Source organism: Capsicum annuum, chromosome 5, assembly GCF_002878395.1.
Source record: "Capsicum annuum cultivar UCD-10X-F1 chromosome 5, UCD10Xv1.1, whole genome shotgun sequence".
Lineage (NCBI taxonomy): Eukaryota > Viridiplantae > Streptophyta > Magnoliopsida > Solanales > Solanaceae > Capsicum > Capsicum annuum.
Genome location: NC_061115.1, coordinates 157,716,864 through 157,739,968, shown reverse-complemented (window position 1 = coordinate 157,739,968; position 23,105 = coordinate 157,716,864).

Genomic DNA, 23,105 nt, shown 5'->3' with positions numbered 1-23,105 from the left:
ACACCTAAGCTAAAAGAATGCATGCAAAGTGTTTGATAAAATGCTTAAGGTGATAAGATTCGTGTCCCATGATTTAATAGTGCTTAAATGACAAGTCCTTGCTCTATGCTTTATGATTTCACATGAATTCCACGTGATTGATATGCATCATTGTTATGATATGGATTGAGCGTGATATTGAAGCTATACAAGTGTACACATGTTGTATGAATTTCCCTTCCATATGTAAGATGCTGAGAACTATGCTTAGTGTGAAATCCCCTACTTATGATATGGTGAATTGTGGACTCCATTTATTTTATGATCAAGTCAGTTATGTGTGTCAGTTTCCTTCCATCTAGTACTGGGGGTACTTGTACCTAAAAAATATAGCTGTGTGCCTAGAGCCATGTCACGTTATCACGATAATCTCAGGCAAGCCATGATCTATAGAGCTCAGTCAGTTATGTAACTCAGGAAATCTCAGAAATCTTAAGATCTCAAAAAATTCTCAGATAGTAGTACAATTCCGTCTGTCAATGGAAGTTAGTTACTTATTCCATGTACAACCAGTTAAATCATGATTCAGTCTCTTCAGATGGGAGTAGAAGTTAGCACCGAGTGAACCCAAGGATGGGAACTCACCTGCCAGTTTAGGATGTGATTCTTAGTAGTCATTCTTATGCTCCAGAACTACATAGCCAACGTAGGTTGAGACATCTTAACCTGCTAGAGTAGGGTTGATGAGGTGGCTTAGCCTGTCAGTTTAGAGTTCCCACCATTCTCATTTGAGTACTTACCAGCTAAGGGTCACTCACAACTGTCCTTACCAATGGCGCGGTATTGACACCCCTCCAGTCGGCGCAGAGATTGGATCCCAACTTAGCTATATGCGTTATTGAGGCATGTTGGTTAAAAAACTACCTCCCACAGTTTCAGTATTAGTCTCAGTAAAAGAACTCAGATAGTTCTTCAAGATATCAAGACGGTCAGATACAGTCAATTCAGTCATAGTACGGAACTCAGGCAGTTCCCTCAGATTAAGGATTGTCAGACACAGTCATCCATGTATATAGAATTCCAGTATTAGTCATGTTGGATATCAGTAAACTATGTATTAGCGTACAGATCCAGATATCATGTATTCACTATCTCAGTTACTATGTATGCATGCTTGCACTCTCACGTTCATATTAGTCAGTCAGTTAGCATTGCTCCTGTATGTAAACCCTTTTGCATTTAGCCTACCCCACTCGTATACTCAGTATTTTCAGTTGTACTGATGCATTTGTTCTATGGTGCTTTCTTTAATGTTACACCATAGGTTTAGAGTCATGAGTTCCAGATCAGCAGTAGCAGTAGCATTCAAGTACAAAGAGTGGTAGTGAGTCCTCATCCATCCAAGGATGATATTATTTCATTTCATTCATTATTTAAGTTCAGTTTTGTTAGACGGAGTTAGTTGGAGACATATTCCTTTAACTTCTTATTTTAGACAGTATTTAGCTGCTTTTAGATTTAGTTCAGATTTGATTCAGACTTCAGTTATTTTGGGTATTTGTCACCCATATGGATGTTATGTTTTGTTAGACACTTTATTCAGTTGAATATTATGGACTATTGTTCATGTTTTTCTGTATTTTACATGTATGTTATGCAGTGTATAGGTATAGATATCAGTCATGGGTTAGCTTGTGGTCTTTCGGGGTTATAAGCACCGTGTAGCATTCCGGTTTAGAAAATCAGGATATTACAAACTTGGTATCAGAGCCGAAGGTTCAATAGAGTCCTAGGAAGTCTGAAAGCCGCATCTAGTAGAGCATTGTGCATGGGTGTGTTGCACATTTATGTGCAAGAGGCTATGACATGTTTTGGGAACAGTTTCCCCTTTTTTACTATTCATGTCGTGCTAGTGAGCATAATCTCAAGTTAAACTCTCAGTTTAATCCATTTTTCTCTTATTTTAGAATATACCTCCAAAGAGAAGAAACTAACCAGCTCCTCAGCCCGGAGATCCTTTGGGCGAACATGTTTCTCATGCGGAGTTTAGGGCTGCATTCACCACACTTGCTCAGTCTGTGGCTGCCCAAAATGAATGGCCACCAGTTATTCCGACCAATCCAGTGGTCAATTCAGCCGCAACTAGGTTTTAGGACTTCACCCGAATGAACCCTCCATCTTTCTTCGGGTCTAAGTCTGATGAAGACCCTCAGGAATTCATTGATCAAGTTCAGAAGGTCATAAACATCATGGGAGTTACTTCTTGTCAACGTATTGAGTTATCCACATACCAGTTGCAATATATGGATCATACTTGGTACAAGTAGTAGAAGTCTGAGAGGTTAGATGATGCAAGTCCTATTGAGTGGGAGAAATTTCTCACGACTTTCTTAGATAGATTCTTTCCCCAAGAGCTGAGGGAGGCAAAAGTTCTTGAGTTCATCAACCTCAGGTAGGGAAATATGACGGTTAAATAGTGTTCTCTCATATTTACTTAGCTATCTAGATATGCCCCTTATGTGGTTCCAGACAATAGGGCTAAGATGAGCAAGTTCGTGTCAGGAGTGAATGATAGCGTGGTAAATGAGTGTAGGTATGCGATACTGAACAGTGATATGACTTTAGCTAGGATCATGACCCATGCTCAACAATTAGAGGAGCAGAAGATTAGGACTAGGGAGAGGCAGAACAAGAGGGCAAGATCAGGTAGTTTCAGTTTTGCTCAACTCAAATTAGAAGAAGGAAATTTTGCGCAGTTTCATCCCAAGCCAGCAGTTCCAGCTCCTTCCTCCGCCAGTGCCCCAGTTCCAAAATTCAGAGACGGCAACAGAGATCGAGCACCAGGCTCTAAGTCTCAGGAAAGTGTCAGCAGTGCCCGAACTAATCCCCTGTGTCAGACTTGTGGTAATAACCACAAGGGTACCTGTAGAGCTGGTAGCGATGTTTGTTTTGGTTGTGGCAAGCCAGGCGATAGGATTAGAGAGTGTCCGCAGTCAGGTCTACAGGGTCAGCAAAATCGTTCCACAGCCCAGTTCGGTCACCCAAATTAGTAGGGTGCCACTTCTAGTGCTACTAGTGGGCAACACCCAAATAGACTCTATGCTCTTCAGACCCTAGGATTAGGAAAATTCTCCTGATGCCGTTACTGGTACGTTGCAGATTTTCCATATTTTTGTTTATGATTTTTTAGATCCAGGTGCATCCTTGTATTTTGTTACTCATTATATAGCAGGCGATTTTGAAATCAGTCCAAAATTTTAGCAGAGCCCTTTTCAGTCTCTACCCCAATGGGTAAAACTATCATAGCTCGGTGGGTATACAGGAACTGCCCGGTTATGATATTTCAGAAAGCCACATAGCAGATTTAGTCGAGTTAGAGATGACTGATTTTGATGTCATTCTCGGCATGGATTGGCTTCATTCTTAATATGCCACAGTCGACTGCAAAAATAGGATAGTTCAGTTTCAGTTCCTGAATGAGCCCATCCTAAAGTGGAAGGGTAGTACTTCATCTTTCAGAGGTCAGTTTGTTTCCTACCTTCGGGCAAGGAAAATGATTTCTAAGGTTGTATTTATCATCTCATTCATGTTAAAGACTCTGGTTCCGAATCTCTTCACATTGAATCAGTCCTAGTAGTTAACAAATATTTAGATGTCTTTCTCGAAGATCTTTCAGGCATTCCTCCCGAAAGGAAAATAAACTTCGGTATTGATCTCAATCCAGATACTCAACCTATTTCTATTTTGCCATATAGAATGGCACTAACAGAACTCAAAGAACTAAAAGAACAGTTGAAGGATCTCTTAGATAAGGGATTCATTAGACTCAGCATTTCTCGGTGGGGTGCACAGTCTTATTCGTGTGCCAGAAAGACGGTTCTCTTAGGATGTGTATTGATTACCGTCAGCTCAATAAAGTCACGGTCAAGAACAAGTATTCTCTTCTCATAATAGATGACTTATTTGACCAACTTTAGGGTGCCAATTATTTCTCTAAGATAGACCTCTGATCAGGCTACCATCAGCTTAGAGTTAGAGAATGTGACATCCCGAAGACAGCTTTCTGTACTCGGTATGGTCACATCAAGTTCCTAGTTATGTCCTTTGGTCTTACCAATGTCCCAGCCGCTTTTATGGACTTGATGAACTGGGTGTTCAAGCAGTACTTGGACATGTTCATCATAGTATTCATAGATAATATCCTGGTCTATTCCCGCACTGAGCTTAATCATTCAGACCATCTCAGAATTGTACTTCAGACCCTCAAAGATCACCATTTGTTTGCTAAAATTAGTAAGTGTGAATTTTGGCTAAGATTAGTAGAATTTCTTAACCATATTATTTCCGATCATGACATTAGAGTAGATCCTCAGAAGATCGAAGCAGTAAAAAACTGGCCTCGCCCTGTCTCTCCATCAGATATTAGGAGTTTCTTAGGATTGGCTGGGTATTACAGATGATTTGTTGAGGAATTTTATTCTGTTGCATCCCTCATGTCTAGATTGACTTAGAAGAAGGTCAAGTTTCAGTGGTCAGATTCTTGCGAGAAGAGTTTTCAGGAGTTGAAGACTCGACTCACCTTAGCTTCAGTTCTATCCCTTCCAGATGGTTCAGATGGTTTCGTAGTCTATTGTGATACATCCAGAGTGGGTCTAGGTTATGTCCTCATGCAGCATGGTAAGGTCATAGCCTACGCATCCAAGTAGTTAAAGCCCCATGAGAAGAATTATCCTACTCATTATCTTGAGTTAGCAGCCATAGTATTTTCCTTAAAGATTTGGAGGCATTATCTATACAGAGTTCATGTAAATGTTTTCACAGATCATAAGAGTCTCCAATATGTCTTTTCTTAGAAGGATCTCAATCTTCGTCAGAGAAGGTGGTTAGAGCTCTTGAAAGATTATGACATGAGTGTCCTTTATCATTCGGGCAAGGCCAACATTATGGCCGACGCTCTTAGTAGACTCTCCATGGGTATTATTTCTCACGTTAAGGATAGCAAGAAGAAAATATCTTAGGAAATCCATCAGCTTGCCAGACTAGGTGTTCTCTTAGTCGATTCTTCAGAGGGTGGTGTATATGTTCAGGATAGTTTAGAGTCATCTCTAATTTTTGAGGTGAAAGAAAAGCAAGACAGGGATCCTAGCCTTGTCAATCTAAAAGAGTCAGTTCAGAATAAGAAAGTAGAGGTTTTCTCCCAAGGGGGAGATGGGCTCATTCGTTGTCAAGGTTGTCTTTTTGTTCTAGGTGTAGATGATTTAAAGCAGCAAATTCTTGCTGAAGCACATAGTGCGCGATAATTTATTCATCCAGGGGCTACTAAGATATACCGTAACCTGGGGAAGATCTATTGGTAGAGTGGGTTGAAGAGAGATATTGTAGAATTTATGGCTAAGTGCCCTATATGTTAGCAGGTTAAGATAGAGCAACAGAAACCTAGTGGTTCCATGTAGGAGTTCACCATTCCTACTTGGAAGTGGGAAGAAGTGAACATGGATTTCATGATGGGTTTGCCTCAAACTCGTCATCAACATGATTTAGTTTGGGTCATTATAGACAGAATAACCAAGTCAGCTTATTTCCTTCCAGTCCATACCTCTTATTCAGCTAAGGATTATGCCAAACTCTACATCAGGGAGTTTATCAGATTACACGGTATTCCATTATCTATCATCTCCGATAGAGGTACCCAGTTCACCTCTCACTTTTGGAAAGTATTCCAAAAGGGTCTTGGTACCTAAGTTCATCTCAGTACAACTTTTCATCCTTAGACAGATGGTCAAGCAGAAAGGACCACTCAGACTCTTGAAGATATTCTAAGGGCATGTCCAATTGATTTCAAGGGAAGTTGGGATGACCACTTGCCTTTGATTTAGTTTGCATACAACAATAGCTATTATTACAGTATTAAAATGGCTCCGTTCGAAGCTCTCTATGGTAGGAGGTGTAGATCTCCAATCGGGTGGTTTGAAGTTAGTGAGGCCTCAGTCATAGGGCCTGACTTAGTATTCGACGCCTTAGAGAAAGTTCAGTTGATCAGAGAAAGACTTCGGGCTGCTCAGAGCCGATAGAAGACTTATTCAGATGTGCGCAGAAAGGATCTCGAGTTCGAGATTAGTGACTATGTCTATCTGAAGATCTCTACCATGAAGGGAGTGAAGTGGTTCAGCAAGAAAGGAAAGCTCAGTCCCCGATGTGTCGATCCCTTCAAGATTCTCAGTCCTTTAGGCAAGGTAGCTTATAGCTCAAATTGCCTTCAGATCTAGCCTCAGTTCATCCAGTCTTTCATGTCTCTTTTCTCAAGATGGGTATAGGTGATCTATCAGTCGTAGTCCCTATTCAGAGCATTGACATTTAGAACAGTCTCTCATATGAGGAAATTTCGGTCGAAATTCTAGACTATCAGACTCCTAGACTGAGGAACAAAGAAGCCCCTCTAGTCAAAGTTCTTTGGTAAAATCAGTCCGTTGAGGAAGCTACTTAGGAAGCAGAAGCAGACATGCGTACCAAGTATGCTTACCTCTTCTTCGCCAATCTAGATCAAGCTCTAGGTAATAGTCTTTCCTAAGTTTATTCAGTTTCCCATTCAGTATTTTATACAACTTGGTATTTACTTCATGCTCATGTTTCATCACAAATATGATATCAAGTACCATTGAATATTTAGTCATGCATTCATATATCAGTCCAGTGTATAATCACGCATCAAATATGCATTCTCATTGGGAGAACTCAGTTATCAGAAATCTCAGTTATGCATTCATGAATTAGTTACTCATGCATCAGCTATGTATGTCCAACATGATATGTTTAGCTTATCAGTTATGTCCGTCATAAGATCATGTTACAGTAGTGTATGTCTTGTACGTACTCTCATTTATCGCCTCTCCCCATTTCAGTCAGTCTCATTCGAGGACGAATGTTTCCAAGGGAGAGATTTGTAATACCTCATATATTTCTAAGCTAGAAAATGAACCGTTGGTCCTATACATGAAACCTCCTATCCTGTGATTCATATTTGAGTACATGAATTAGGATGAGTATCCTAGTGATAATAGAGCTTATGATGTATTAAGCATGTTCATAAGAGTCACTTAGAGTAAGCTAAGCTAAGAACTTTTGAATCCACCAAGTTTTCGTGTGTGATTTCATATAGGTCATATTTTAACAAGCATAACTTGGTTTATAGATGATATTTTGGAAGATTTATACCTATAAATTGTAGAGAATTGAATAAGCTTTTCGCCGATACCAAATTCGCCTAAAATGGACACCTGATGAAGAAGTTATGGCGATTTAAAGTTTCAGAAGCGTCATTTTAGTCAGTAGCGCATCCCGCCATAAGCCAAAATGATGTTTGTTAATTTCCAGTGTCTCTCCATGATTCCACCATATCACAGTGAGTTTCTAGGTGATAAACGAGTAGCAACGCGATATCTCCGCATCGCGCCAGGGGCCCAAATTCGATAATTTTCATAAAAATTAAATGACGCATCTAGCGGGGTAATTGGGTCATATTTCCACCCCTATAAATTCCATAAACACGGGATTTAGCCCCAGTACAACCACATTATACTCTGTTTTTTCAAAATTCTCTCAAGAACCCCATAGGGTTTTCATAGGAGCTTCAAGATTCAAAGGATTTCACCGTAAATTTTCATGGATCTTCCATCTAAGGTATGCGTAGTGTTCATCTATGGATCCATTTCATTCATAGAGCTCAAGAACCATGTTTTATATATTATTTTGTGATTGTCTTGTTGTGATATGACCATGTACATATTGATGATTGTTGTTTAAGTTTCAAGATGATATCTAAAGGTGTTTTCATAAGTATATGCGTCATTAGTTGAAATCCACGAACTTTATATGGTTTAAAATAGGGAAAGTTATGAAAATACACCTAAGCTAAAAGAATGCATGCAAAGTGTGTGATAAAATATTTAAGGTGATAAGATTCGTGTCCCATGTTTTAATAGTGCTTAAATAACAAGTCCATGCTCTATGCTTTATGATTTCACATGAATTCCACATGATTTATATGCATTTTTGTTGTGATATGGATTGAGCATGATATTAAAGCTATGCAAGTGTACACATTTTGTATGAATTTCCCTTCCATACATAAGATCTTGAGAACTATGCTTAGTGTGAAATCCCCTACTTATGATATGGTGAATTGTGGACTCCATTTCTTTTATGATCAAGTCAGTTATGTGTGTCAGTTTCCTTCCACCGAGTACTGGGGGTACTTGTACCTGAAAAATATAGCTGTGTGCCTAGATCCATGTCACGTTATCACGATAATCTTAGGCAAGCCATGATCTATAGAGCTCAGTCAGTTATGTAACTCAGGAAATCTCAAAAATCTTAAGATCTCAAAAAATTCTCAGATAGTGGTACAATTCCGTCAGTCAATGGAAGTTAGTTACTCAGTCCATATATAGCCAGTTAAATCATGATTCAGTCTCTTCAGATAGGAGTAGAAGTTAGCACCTAGTGAACCCAAGTATGGGAACTTACCTGCCAGTTTAGGGTGTGATTCTTAGTAGTCATCTTTGTGTTCCAGAACTACGTAGCCAAAGTAGGTTGAGAAATCTTAACTTGCCAGAGTAGGGTTGATGAGGTGGCTTAACCTGTCAGTTTAGGGTTCCCACCATTCTTATTTGAGTGCCTGCCAACTAAGGGTCACTCACAGCTGTCCTTACCAGTGGTGCGGTATTGACACCCCTCTAGTCGGGGCAGAGATTGGACCCCAACTTAGCTATATGCGTTATTGGGGTATGTCGGTTAAAAAACTACCTCCTATAGTTTCAGTATCAGTCTCAGTAAAATAACTTAGATAGTTCTTCAAGATATCAGGACTTTCAGATACAGTCAATTCAGTCATAGTATGGAACTCAGGCAGTTCCCTCAGATTAAGGATTGTCAGACACAGTCATCCATGCATTCAAAATTCTAGTATCAGTCATGTTGGATATCAGTTAACTATGTATTAGCGTAAAGATCCAGATATCACGTATTCATGATCTCAGTTACTATGTATGCATGCTTGCACTATCACGTTCATATTAGTCAGTCAGTTAGCATTGCTCATGCATGTAAACCCTTTTACATTTAGCCTACCCCACTCATATACTTAGTACTTTCAATTGTACTGACGCATTTATGCTATGGTGCTTTCTTTTATGTTACACCATAGGTTCAGAGTCACGAGTTCCAAATCAGCAGTAACAGTAGCATTTTAGTACACAGAGTGGCAGTGAGTCCTCATCCATCCAAGAATGATATTATTTTATTTCATTCATTTTTTAATTTAGTTTTGTTAGACGGTGTTAGTTGAAGACATGTTCCTTCAATTCCTTATTTTAGACAGTATTTAGAGGCTTTCAGATTTAGTTTAGATTTATTTCAGTCTTCAGTTGTTTTGGGTATTTGTCACCCATATAGATGTTATGTTTTTTCAAACACTTTATTCAGTTGAACCTCATGGCCTATTATTCATGTTTTTTTGAATTTTACATATATATTATGTAGTGTACAGGTACAGATATCAGTCATGGGTTAGCTTGTGGTCCTTCGGGGTCATATGCACCGTGTAGCATTCCAATTCAGTAAATTGGGGTGTTACAGTTATGGTCGAACTTTGGTATCAAGTTTCTTACATATCTCAGGTTACATTAGAATTTAGACCACTAGTAGTTCATGGCGCTTGATTTTAAACACGATTTTAAAGAAATTCATGAGCTATCCTAATTTTTGAAAATTTTGATAAAACCAAAAAGCTGGGGAATAAGCACATTAAGGGGTGTTAGAATGTAGTCGAATTTTAAACAAAGAGCCCATCCTAAATATCCCTAAGATTCAGGAAATAGATTGCTTGTAGTTTGACTCAATCGGTAGAAAAGATAGTCCTTTATTTTAGATAATCTTTGGCTTGGAATGAGTGAAAAGTCATTTAAGCTATGGAAAAGAGGCTTTAACCTCTTAACCATGAATGTGGATCTCTTTACATCAATAGGTAATATTTTACCCAAACATAATTTCTAAAACTCTGAGCGTGTTATCACTCGGATTTGAAGAAAAGGGAAGGTTACTCTCGGTATGAGTTTAGAAATATTCAAAAAGTGAAGCTGAAAATGAAGTGTCTCAAAGTACCTACATACCTTCTAATAGTGGTGTGGTTTGATGGTGGTGGCAATATTGCTTTAGCTCGTATCCAAAGAGTTTCACATCTCTCTCTAGATTATGACCTGATTTACTGCTAAGAGAAAGTTACGTGTTGTACTGCGTCCTTTTTGGAGTCGTCCGCACCTGTAATTTTGATTTGAGATTTTCATCCTCTCAGATGATCTCGACAATATCTGAAGCAAAAGTTATTAGTTATAAACATAATTCACAAAAGATATATTTAGTTTTTTACCATATCTCCGCGCAAGTTGTTATTCAAAAAGTGAAGTCATTCCCTCATGTACATGTTTGCAGGGCAATAACTTAAAATAAAAAACACAACAACCTTCTTGATTGTTGAATGAAAAATCTCTTTTTCGATTAGATATGTTTTTAAAGTGGGGTGGCCTTCTTGACCTCGATGATACTTTTTGTAGAACGGTCCCCACAACTGCTTAATCTCTTTCTGATGCAGCAACCGTTTTGGTCACTTATAATGCTTCTTTTATATGAAATGATAACCTCTTCAGCTATTAACAATGATTCTTTGTACATGACCTCGGGTAAGTCTTGCACATTTTTTGGATCAATACAATTTATAGATATCCCTTGAATTATCAATCTTTGGATAATCTTTCGTATCATTTGATGTTGGGAACAACGTAACTTATAAATATTCTTTGAGTTGTTAGCTTTTGGGTAATCCTGTATATTATCCATCCTTGGATAAGAGATGACTTAGATATATCCCTCTAATCATTAGCTCTCAGGTATTCCTGCACATCAGTTGACCTTGGATATAATATGACTTATAGATATCTCTCAAATTGGTAGTATTTGGTTAATCCTATGCATAATCAATCTTTGATATGACGTATCTTACAGAAAACCCTTGGACTTATCAATTTGGTAATCTCACATATTCTACGGTAAGGATTTAGTTGTGACTTACAGATAACCTTCAAACTAATGATCTTTGGGCAACCTTGCACACTATCCAGTTAGAATATTGTTGTGGCATTTTGATGACCTATGGACTATCAAATCATATGTAATCTCAGACACTATCCTATTTCAAATAATATGACTTACAGATGACCTTTGGATTGTTAATTTCTAGGAAATCTCTTATGTTGTCCGCTTTCAGATAGCGACTTAAAGACGTCCTTTTGAGTCATGTGCTTTTCAACTTGATATGTTGATGCATAATAATCCATAAAATGATAAAATATCCTCAACACAGGGCTACATTACCTTTTGTGTGGTCAACAGATATAAAATACGGATGTATCCTCAAAGCAAGGCTATATTGCCTTTTGCATGGTCAACAGATATAAAATTCTGAGATATCCTTGACGCCTGATTATGATCTCTTTGTGTGGTCAATGGACATTGGTTCTCCAAAGAATCTTCCAGGACCAGACCTTATGGTCTTGCATATCGAGCAATTATGGAGACTTAGTTGAATAGGATGATGGTACTCTTGGCGATGAAATGAAGTGACACTCTTGGTAATGGCATGAAATGACTCTCTTAACATGGCCCTCTTGGCAATAGAATGAAATGGAATATCCCTCTTAATATTGGACTGAAATATCCTCTAGGAAATAACATAATATGAAATGGCCCTTTCGACATGGCCCTCTCGACAAGGGAATGAAATGGCCCTCTTAGTAATGACATGATATGCAATATCCCTCATGGAATGGAATGAAAAGGACCTCTTGTTATGTCACTCTTGGAAATGGAATGAAATGGCCCCCATTGAAATTACAAGAAATGGCCCTTTTGTCAATGAAATAATATAAAATGGCTCTTTTGGTGATTTGAAAACAGTTTCACCTGAGTTCATTTTTCGGCATGTGTGCTTTATATAAAGATCTATACTCAAGGTAGACAGTTAGTAGTCACAATGTCACTCTTACTGGTGACCACCTTCAAACTTTATGCAAGTTAAGTGACAAATGCTTGACATCGTAATCTAAATGAGTTAGTACTCAAATACCGTTTTCTTTGCTTCAAGGCAAATTTTGAGAATGACTATCTTCTCTTCCTCCTACGGAGTGATACTTTTGATTCTTGTATTTATTATGCTGACTTCTTTGAATACACTTGTGCTCTAAGTAAGTTTTTAGTAAAACAAAGTCTCTTTTGCTAATGACTATTTTATTAGAAATATTCTGAATAAAATATTCAAAAAGAAGATAAGGTGCATTTATTTGTCATTCACAATCTCCTAAAATGAGATAGACATTAAAAAACGTCATTGATGGATGAATGCTGAACCCGTCTTTGGGGCTACCAAAAATACCATTGTTGAGAAATACATGCTTGGTGTTATTCCTAATTCACTTGGGGTTTTTGAAGAAAACTCCCATTTTGGTGTATTGATCCTTGTATCAATAAAAAATTAGTTAGTTTTGAGAGGAACTACTCTGTGTTGACCTCTTTTGATCCCTGGATTTCTCCTTTCCATCTTTCGAGTGCTTCATCATATTGGTACTTCGACCTGACTCTCCATTTCAATAGATATCCAGGAAAAAACTAAGTAAAAAGATGTTTATAGATGAAAAATAGTTTTGATATTGAAAACTTAGTTTCAAAACTAGTTTAAAAGGTTTTTAGAAATTTTTTTCCATTCATGTCATGTACTAGATCAATGGACGTTTTCCTCTTAAGGCTCAACTATATATGAAATTCGATGGAGGATTTCTAAGAACTCATCATTGTTAATGGAGATTTCTACTAAAAGTTCTATCATGGCTAAAGATTTAGTCTATCTAGTCATTGTAGCAGCTAGTGATTTCTAAAGCTTGCCTTTGACCTCTAGTGCTGGGGAATTATAAATTCATCCTATTCTATTAGTGGAAATTTTGAGGGCCTCTTTAAAATTTTTGTCCCAGTATAGTACTATTTGAGATGATCTAGGCTTAAGATAATCAGAGGTATTTGCGAGTCTTCATTCTCTTTGACGGATGATGATCTTCTTCTTTTGAATTTTTGAGATTCCTTCTTGAAAATTCTGCCCTAGTTTTTATTTCCTGGGGTGGTATGACTGAGTCGTTGGGGAGCCTACTTATCATATTAAAGCAGACATAAGGTAAAACATACTTCAGGACTACGCTTAGGGGTATATAGAAAAATCTATTAGGTTAGCAGAAGATGACATAGGTCGCCCACATATCTCATTCTTGAGAATAAGGTCATCACATAGTTCATACATAAAAGGAAAGGGTAAATTCTCTTAAGGGGTTGACCAATATTGACATAGGCTACCTACATATCCCTTTCTTGGGAATTAAGGACAAACATAGTTCATACATAAAAAGGAAGGATAAACTCTCCTAAGGAGTTGACCGAAGCCGACATAGGACTCCTACGTATTCCTTTCTTGGTAATTCAGGTCAAATATAGTTTATACATGAAAGGGAAAGATAAATTCTCCTAAAGGATTGATCGAAGCCGACATAGGCCCCCTCTGTATCCATTTCTTGGGAATTCATATCAAACGTAGTTCATACATAAAAGAAAATGATAACTTCTCCTAAGGGATTAACCGAACCTTACATAGGCTGGCTATGTATCCCTTTCTTGGGAATTCAGGCCCAACATAGTGTGTACATAAAAGGGAAGGATAAATTCTCCTAAGAGGTTGACGAAAGCCGACATAGGTTGCCTACGTACCCCTTTCAGGTCAAACGTAGTTTGAACATAAAAGGGAAGGTTAAATTCTCCTAAGGGGTTGACTAAAGCTGACACAGACCGCCTACATATCCCTTTACTGGGAATTCAGGTCAAATGTAGTTCGTACATAAAAGGGAAGGATAAATTCTCCTAAAGGTTTGACCAAAGCCGACATAGTCTACCTGTGTATATCTTTCTTAGGAATTTAGATCAAAACTAGTTCGTACATAAAAAGGAAGGGTAAATTATCTTAAGAGGTTGACTGAAGTAGATGTAGGCCACCTACGTATGTAAGGACCTTAAAATTTGATGAAATATGTGAAATTTATGATTTTATATGATTTGATAGTTTTACCCCTCTCCGTATTTGCATTATGATATTTCTGGGGTGTGAGAGCGATTGGCATGATTTTTGATGCATTTTGGTATCATTTATGCAGTATTGTGGTTTTTGATGGCATTGAGAGTCTTATTTTGGACTTATGTGGATATCTTTTGATTCGTGTGATGGATGGCCGAACAGACTATGCTAGTAGCTCCATAATATTGATTTTAGGCTAGGTAGACCTTTGGTTTGGGTCCCGGTGCACCTGCTCTCATTTCGACCTATTGGTCGGAAAGTTGAAAAATTGGAAATATGGGTGTGGGACCCACATTTGATCGAAACGATCTCATATGGAAAATCTAACTTCACCAGCAGATCCAAAATATTAATTTTAGGGTGTTAGCATGTTTGGTATATTTTTTGGCTTTTAAATCTCATTTCGATCCTCAATTTGGAAAATTTTAATTTCGGGTTTCGGGGACCAGCCTTGTGAAAATGATATTTTTTTGAAAATATGATATCGCCAACACATACGGAACATCGAATTTAGTATGGTTGCATAGTTAATTTGCATGTATCCAACTTCGAACGAATCCCGGGCACCCCGTCGAAGTCCGGAGTGGACTTTAAAATAAAAAAAACTGCAGCTTTTTTACCTTGCTGGTGCAGATTTTCTGCACCATTTAAATCAGTTTCGGGCCCATTTTTCCTCATTTTTCATGTTGTCTCTTGAGATTTAAACCCTAAAATAGTACGGGAGCTTAAAAGTGAAGCTTGTGGGAGCTTGGAAAGCTAGATTAACACCTTTTTCTTGGTTTTATTACGGATTAAAGGTAAGAATTCATCGTTTATTTAAAATTTCTTAATTAATTTCTCAAAACCCAAAAAATCTTAGCTTGATTTTAAACTCCATTTTTACTCCGTTTCACTTGAATAATGTTTTTATCTTGTAAATACTAGTTTTTCATCAATTAACCTTCAAAACAACTCTGATTCTTGATTTTAACCTGAATTTCAATGATTTTATCCGGTAAAGCTCAAGAATATTTTTTGATCGATTTGAACCCAGTTTTGACTCGATTTAACTTGGGTTTTCAGTTGTAGGTTCCTAAAAATATAGAGAACATGTTTTTGAAGTAAAGTTCTAATTTTGCCCTTCTTTTTCGAAAATCCGTTTTGGGGGTCCGTTTTGACTCCAAACCAAAAGTAGTCAATATGGGTGTCGTTGGCTTTTTTTATGCGTAGATTTTATAATTGATATTTTTAGTGAAGTTCGAAATTATTCGTGAAAAGTAAGGTCATGGGTCCAACTGTAGCGGACTAATTTCGGCTTTCGAGGTAGGTTATGACTTAACTCTTTCAGACTGGATTGAGTATTAAATGATGATACCAAATACATGTTAATGGTGGAAACTAATCATGAAAAATGACTATTTATGCATTGTGACTGTGTGGGGGCCTATATGTGATGTAATTATCGAAATTGAGTTATTACGTGATATGTGTGACCGGGTGGGGTCCTATGTGATATTGATAGCCTTGAATACATGTGAATAATTATATTGTTCTGTTAAAATGCTTAATGTGGTACCTTTGATGTATTGTGATTATATTCATACCTTATTGACATATATACATGTGGAAATTCATGGATGAAACAAAAATAATGAGTGGATATTGGTTCACGTGTATGTAGAAATGTATCATTGTGGTTGGTTGTGGAAATATATCATGTGGTTAGTTATGTAAATACTCATTATGATTGGTTTTGAGCATTACATCTTCATATCATACTCATTCATAAAACATTGTACCACTGTGGCAACATCTGAGAAACACAGACAACACCTTTTTAAAAGATATTGTAACACCTTATAAAACCCTTTCCAAGGGATGCGCTGGAAAGGAAATTTGAGATATGTAGATTGTATACGGGTTGACTAACTCCCCATGGGTTCTGCGTTGGGAGGCTTGCCTCCGTAGGTGTATACAGGGATTGTGAGATGATCTCAGAGGTTGTGCGATGACCTCATGCATCATCATCATTATTATCATATACATTGCACTTAATTTATTGTGTTATGTTGTGTTGTATTGACATATTGACTTGTCATCCATGTATTTATCGTATCTTTTTTTACTTGTATTTATGATCTTGTATATGCATGTTTCCCTGGTTTTTTTATATGTCATATAATACGTACTTTTGTGCTATATTGGCGTGATGTTGCAATATCTGTGAGATATATTGGAACTATTAGTGCAAGCGGTGTGGGCTACCGTTGTAGGGCATTTTCTGATTGCAGGTGACGTGCCCTTAGTGTATATTTTGTATACTTTATTTACTACTTTGCTTAGTCGGTCTATAATACCTACTGAGTACAAGTGAACCATACTCATGCCTACTGCGCCCTTTTGGTGTAGGTCTTAGCTTCAGTGCGCCTCAGCTTGCTTGACTCAGGCGATTGTTGAGCTTCCAAAGTAGTGGTTGGGAATTCATGCGTCTGAAGTTCACCTCTATATTTCTATTGTAGTTATGTCTTTATTAGTTTTTGGATATAGATATTAGTTATTTATGATTATTTTTTCAATGTATTTGACTTTTAGATTGTATTAGTAGTTCTTACACTATTGACACCTGGTTTTGGGCATGATCGATATTTTGGATAAGTTTTTTCTGTATTGTTATGATTATTTATAAGGTTTGCTTCATTCCAGAAGCCTTACCTTGGGATATTTCTGTCTTTTCCTCTTTTTATATCAGTTCGGGTGATAGGCTAACTTGTCAAGGTATGCCACGACAAGTGCCATCATGACCCTGGTTTTTGGGTCGTGACAAATTGGTATCAAAGAAGCTAGGTTTCATTGGTCTTAATGGCATAAGAATGGGATGTCTAATAGAGTCTTGTGGATCAGTACGTAGACGTCCATATCTATCTTCGAGAGGCTATAAGAGGTCTTTAGGAAACCTCACTTATTTTATTTTTTATCATATGAAGTTCTTTCATACCTTGTGTTTTGAGTTGTGTTTAACTCTTTTTGCGCAGATGGTATGGCTTATACTACTTATCAGTTGAGAGATGCTGTGAGAAATTAGTGGATATCATTTGTTGAAGGTTGTTTATGCTCTTGAGTTATCATGGGATCAGTTTGTTGATGCCTTTATAGAGAGATTTGTGCCTTTTATTTTGAGAGATCTTATGTGAGACGAGTTTGATTTTTTGGAGTAGGGCTCCATGATAGTTTTTGAGTATAAAGCATGCTTCCATGCTATGTCCAGATATTTCTAGGATAGCATTTCCATCGAGTTTGAGAAGATTAAAAATTTGTGAAGGGTTTGATTATCTCCCTTCAGTTGGCTATGTCTCAGATAGTTGTTCTTGAAGCTACTCTTTAGAGTATTATGGATCATACTAAGATGACAGAGGGTATTATTAGTGTATCTCAGGGAGGCGCCAAGAGGGTGCATCATTTTGGTGAGTTCAAGAGTCAGACCTATCAAGGTAGATTTTAGTGGTTCTCGTGGATAGTGTAGGCCAGTGTAGACAGCCTTACAGATTTCAAGTATTGGACTTTCTAGTTCAGCAGTTTAAGGTGGCCATTTGGGCCTAGTTGTGCATTCTCCTATTGAGACTGATCATAGAGATTGCTATGTGTGTGGTAAGATTAGCCATGTGGCCAAGGACTTTTCTCGTAGTGTGTTTAGAGCTACTCTTATTTCATCTGCGAGAGGTAAGGGTTCTACCAAAGGTGCGAGAGGCAGAGATGGTAGAGCCCTTGTTGGTGGTTGTGGGGCCACCCAGGCAATTAGTGGTCATGGTCAGTGTCAGGTCATACCATCCAGACTTGAAGCAGAGGCTTCTAATTTTGTGATTACAGGTATCTTCCTCGTTTGTTTTAGACCTGCATCTATATTATTTGAACTTGAATCAACTTTCTACGATGTGTCTGTGTATTTTGATTTGAGTTTTGATTCTGTTAGAGAGCCTCCTACCATGCCTATTTGTGTATCTACCCCAGTAGGTGATTCTTTAGTGGTGGATTGGGTGTACCGATCTTGAGTTGTGACTTTTGCTGGGCGTGATGAGACTTGAGTTGTGACTTTTGCTGGGCGTGATGAGACTTTGGTATATTTTCTTATATTAAATATGGTCAATTTTGATGTTATTTTGGGTATGGATTGGTTGGCTCCTTATCATGCAGTTTTTGATTATTTTGCTAAGACTATGACTTTAGCTTTATCGAGTGTGCCAAGGATAGCTTGGAAGGGTACACTTCATTCGTGTCCTAAGAGGGTCATATATTATCTTCAGGCTCATAAATTGGTTGAGAGGGGATATTTATCTTACTTGGCCCATATTCATAACACAAGTGTTGTTTCGCCTCCTCCTTGGATTCTATCCGTGTTGTCCGTGAGTTTATGGAGGTGTTCCCTTCGTACTTTCCTAGTATGCCTTAGAATTGAGATATTGATTTAATTATTAATGTTGAGTCGGGTACTAAGTCCATTTCTATACCTCTTTATAGGATGGCCCCATCAGAGTTGAAAGAACTGAAAGATCAGTTGCAGGAGTTGTTGAATAAGGGATTTATTCGACCTAGTATTTTACCTTGGGGCGTACCAGTCTTGTTTAAAAAGAGAAAAGATAGGTCTATACGGATGTGAATTGATTATCAATAGTGGAATAAGGTAACGGTTAAGAATAAGTATCCTTTTCCTCATATCGATGATTTATTTGATCAGCTTCAAGGTGCTATGGTGTTTTCAAAGATTGATTTTCGGTCTGGTTATCACTAATTGGGGATTAGAGCTTCGAATATTAAAAAAATAGCTTTTTAGACTAGATATGGTCATTATGAGTTCTTGGTCATGTCTTTTGGGTTGACTAATTCCCCTGCCTCATCCATGGAGTTGATGAATTGGGTGTTTCGACCATGTCTCGACTCCTTTGTTATTATGTTTACAGATGAATTCTTGCTGTATTCCAAAAGTGAGGTTGAGCATGAGGACCATTTATGAATTGTGCTTCAGTGATTGAGGGATGAGGAGTTATATGCTAAGTTCTCTAAGTGAGAGTTATGGTTGGAGTCTGTTTTTTTCTTGGGTCATGTGGTAACCAAGGAAGGTATTATGGTTCATCCAGCCAAGGTTGCAGTAGTTCATGATTGGGCTAGACCTACTTCGCCCATCGAGATTCAAAGTTTTGTTAGCTTTGCCGGGTATTATCGGTGTTTTGTTGAGGGTTTCTCTTCCATTGCAGCTCCTTTGACTAAGCTGACTCAGAAAAAAATTTCCATCTAGTGGTCTGATACTTGTGAGGTAAGCTTCCAAAAGCTCAAGGTCTTGTTGACTTCAGCTTCTATATTGTCTTTGTCTAAGGAGAACATGGGCTTTACCGTGTTTTGTGATACTTCTAGTGTTGGATTAGGTTCCGTGTTGATACAGGAGGATAAGGTCATTTCATTTGCGTCTCATCAGTTGAAGTCTCATGAGAGCAATTATCCTACCCATGATTTGGAGTTGTGTGCAGTTATGTTTTCCTTGAAGTTGTGGAAGAACTACTTATATGGAGTCCATTATGAGATCTTCTCAAATCATCATAGCCTTTGATACTTCTTTACCAGCGAGATCTTCATATGAGGCAGCGTTGTTAGCTTGAGTTGCTTAAGGATAGTGACTTGACTATTCTCTACCATTCGGGCAAGGCTAATGTGGTTACGGATGCCTTGAGCTGAAAGTCGCCCAGCATGGGTAGCTTGGCGCATTTGGCCTTAGAGATTTAGTTTTTAGCTAACCAGATAGTTAGGCTTGTTATTTCAACACCGGGGTGTGTTTTGGCATTTGTGGAGGCTAGATCTTCTCTGATGGAGTAGATTCGAGCTCATTAGTTTGACGAGGTTGAATTGAGGTTGATTCAAGATAAGATGTTGAGTGGGAAGGCTAAGAAAGCTTCACTTTATTTAGACAGAGTTTTGAGGATTGGGGGCTGGGTTTGTGTACCGAGAGTGGTGGTCAGATTAGGTTGATCTTGGAGGAGGCCCATTGTTTCAGATATTCTATCCATCCAGGTGTGACTAAGATGTATCATGTTTGAGGCAACACTACTGGTGGAGTCATATAAGGCAAAATATAGCAGATTTTATGGCTCGTTGCCTATGTTGTCAGCAGGTGAAGGCCGAGCATATGAGGCCTGGTGGATTGCTTCAGAGGTTACCCATTCCCGAGTGGAAGTAGGAATGGATCACTATGGACCTTGTGACTGGTTTTCGTCGTACATCTCATAGTTCTGATAGTGTTTGGGTCATCATGGATCGATTGACCAAGTCAGCTTGTTTTATTTTAGTTTACGTCTCATTCAGTGCTGAGAGGTTAGCCCATATCTTCATTCATGAGATTATACGTCTACATGGTGCGTCGATGTCTATTATTTCAAATCTAGGTTTTGTGTTCATATCTCACTTTTGAAAGGCTTTTTAGGATGAGTTGGGTACTCAAGTTGATCTTAGCATAGCATTTCACCCCCAGAATGATGGCCAGTCAGAGCGGACTATCCAGGTTTTGGAAGATATTCATCACGCATGCGCGATGGCTTTTAGTAGCCAATGGGAGCAACATTTGGCTTTAGCAGAGTTTGTTTATAATAATAGCTACCATTCCAGTATTGATAAGGCTTATTTTGAGGCATTGTATGGTAGGCGTTGTCGCTCCCCACTAGGTTAGTTTGATGTTTCAGAGGTGACACCTCGAGGTACGGACTTGCTTTGTGAGTATTTGGATAGAGTCTGGGTCATTTAGGATAAACTTAGAGCGGCTCAGAGTAGGCATAAGTGTTATGTTGATCGTAGACTTCGTTCCTTGAGATTTGGTGTTGGTGATCGTGTTTTCCTTCGAGTTTCACCCATGAAGGGTATGATGAGGTTTGGGAAGAGGCGAAAGCTTAGCCCCATATCTATTGGTCCATTTGAGATTCTTCGACTTATTGGTGATATGGCTTATGAGTTGGCTTTACCCCCTGATCTATCAGCTGTTCATCCAGTTTTTTATGTTTCTATGTTTCGCCGCTATATTCCAGATGAGTCTCATGTCATTCATTGGGAGTCGGTTCAGTTAGATGAGCGGTTGTCCTTTGTTAAGGAGTTGGTTTCCATTTTGGCTAGGGATGCTAAGTGGTTGCCCTCTTGAGCGATCCATGTGGTTAAGGTCCAGTGGCGACATCAACCTGTAGATGAAGGTACTTGGGAGGTTGAGTCTCATATACTTAGTTCTTGTCCCCAGCTCTTTGTTGATTCAGGTATTTATTTTGCCTTAGTTCAAGGATAAACTAAACTTTTAGTGGTGGATGATGAACGACCTAATTATTTGATGAAATATGTGAAATTTGTGATTTTGTATGATTTGACTGTTTTACCCCACCACGTAGTTGCATTATGATATTTATATGGTGTGAGAGTGATTGACATGATTTTCGATGTATTTTGGTATCATTTATGTAATATTGTGATTTTTGATGGCTTTGAGAGCCTTATTTTGAACTTATGTGGATATCTTTTGATCTGTGCGACGGATGGACGAACGGACTGCCCCAGAAGCTCTGTAATATCAATTTTGGCTAGGTAGACCTTTGGTTCGGGTTCTGATGCACCCGAGCTCATTTCGACCTATTAATCGAAAAGTTAGAAAATTGGAAATATGGGTGTGAGACCCACATTTGATTGAAACGATCTCGGATGGAAAATTTAACTTTGCCAGCAAATCCGAAATGTCAATTTTAGTGTGTTAGCATGTTTGATATGATTTTACGGCTTTTAAATTTCATTTTGACCCTTGGTTTGGCAAACTATAATTTCGGGTTTCGAGAGTCAACTTTGTGAAAATGATATTTTTTTTGAAAATTTGATATCTCCTACGCGTTCGAAACGTTGAATTTAGTATGGTTGCATAGTTCGTTTGCATATATCGGACTTCGAACGAATCTCGGGTACCCCATCGAAGTTCGGAGTGGACTTTAAAATAAAAAAACTGCAGCCTTTTTACTTTGCTGGTGCAGATTTTTTGCACCATTTAAATTAGCTCCGGACACATTTTGCTGGAGCTTAAAAGTAAAGTTTGTGGGAGCTTGGGAAGCTAGATTAACATATTTTTCTTGGTTTTATTACGGATTAAAGGTAAGAATTTACCGTTTTCTTAATAATTTCTTAATTAATTTCTCAAAACCCCAAAAATTTTAGGGCTTGATTTTGAACCCCATTTTTACTCCTTCTTACTTGAATAATGTTTTATCTTATAATTACTAGTTTTTCATCAATTTAAACTTCAAAACAACTCTGATTCTTGATTCTAACCCGAATTTCAAAGATTTTACTTGGTAAAGCTTAAAAATGATTTTTCATCGATTTGAACCCTATTTTTCTACTCGATTTAACTTGAGTTTTCAGCTGTAGGTGTCTAAAAATATGGAGAATATATTTTTGAAGTAAAGTATTGATTTTTCCCTTCTTTTTCGGAAGCCCGTTTTGGGGGTCCATTTTGACCCCGAACCAAAAGTAGTCAATATGGGTGTCATTGATTTTGTTTTGATGTGTGGATTTCATATTTGATATTTTTAGTAAAGTTCGGGATTGTTTGTGAAAAGTAAGATCGCGGATTCAAGTGTAGCAGATCGATTTTGGTTTTCGAGGTAGGTTATGGCTTAACTCTTTCAAACTGGGTTGGGTAGTAAATGATGATACAAAATATATTTTAAGGGTGGAAAATAATCATGAAAAATGGTTATTTATATGTTGTGCCCGTTTGGAGTCCTATATGTGATATAATTGTCGAAATTGAGTTATTATGTGATATGTGTGACCGGTTGGAGTCCTATGTGATATCGATAGCATATAATACATATGAATAATTGTAATGTGTTGTTAAAATGCTTAGTGATTGGTGTATTGTGATTATATT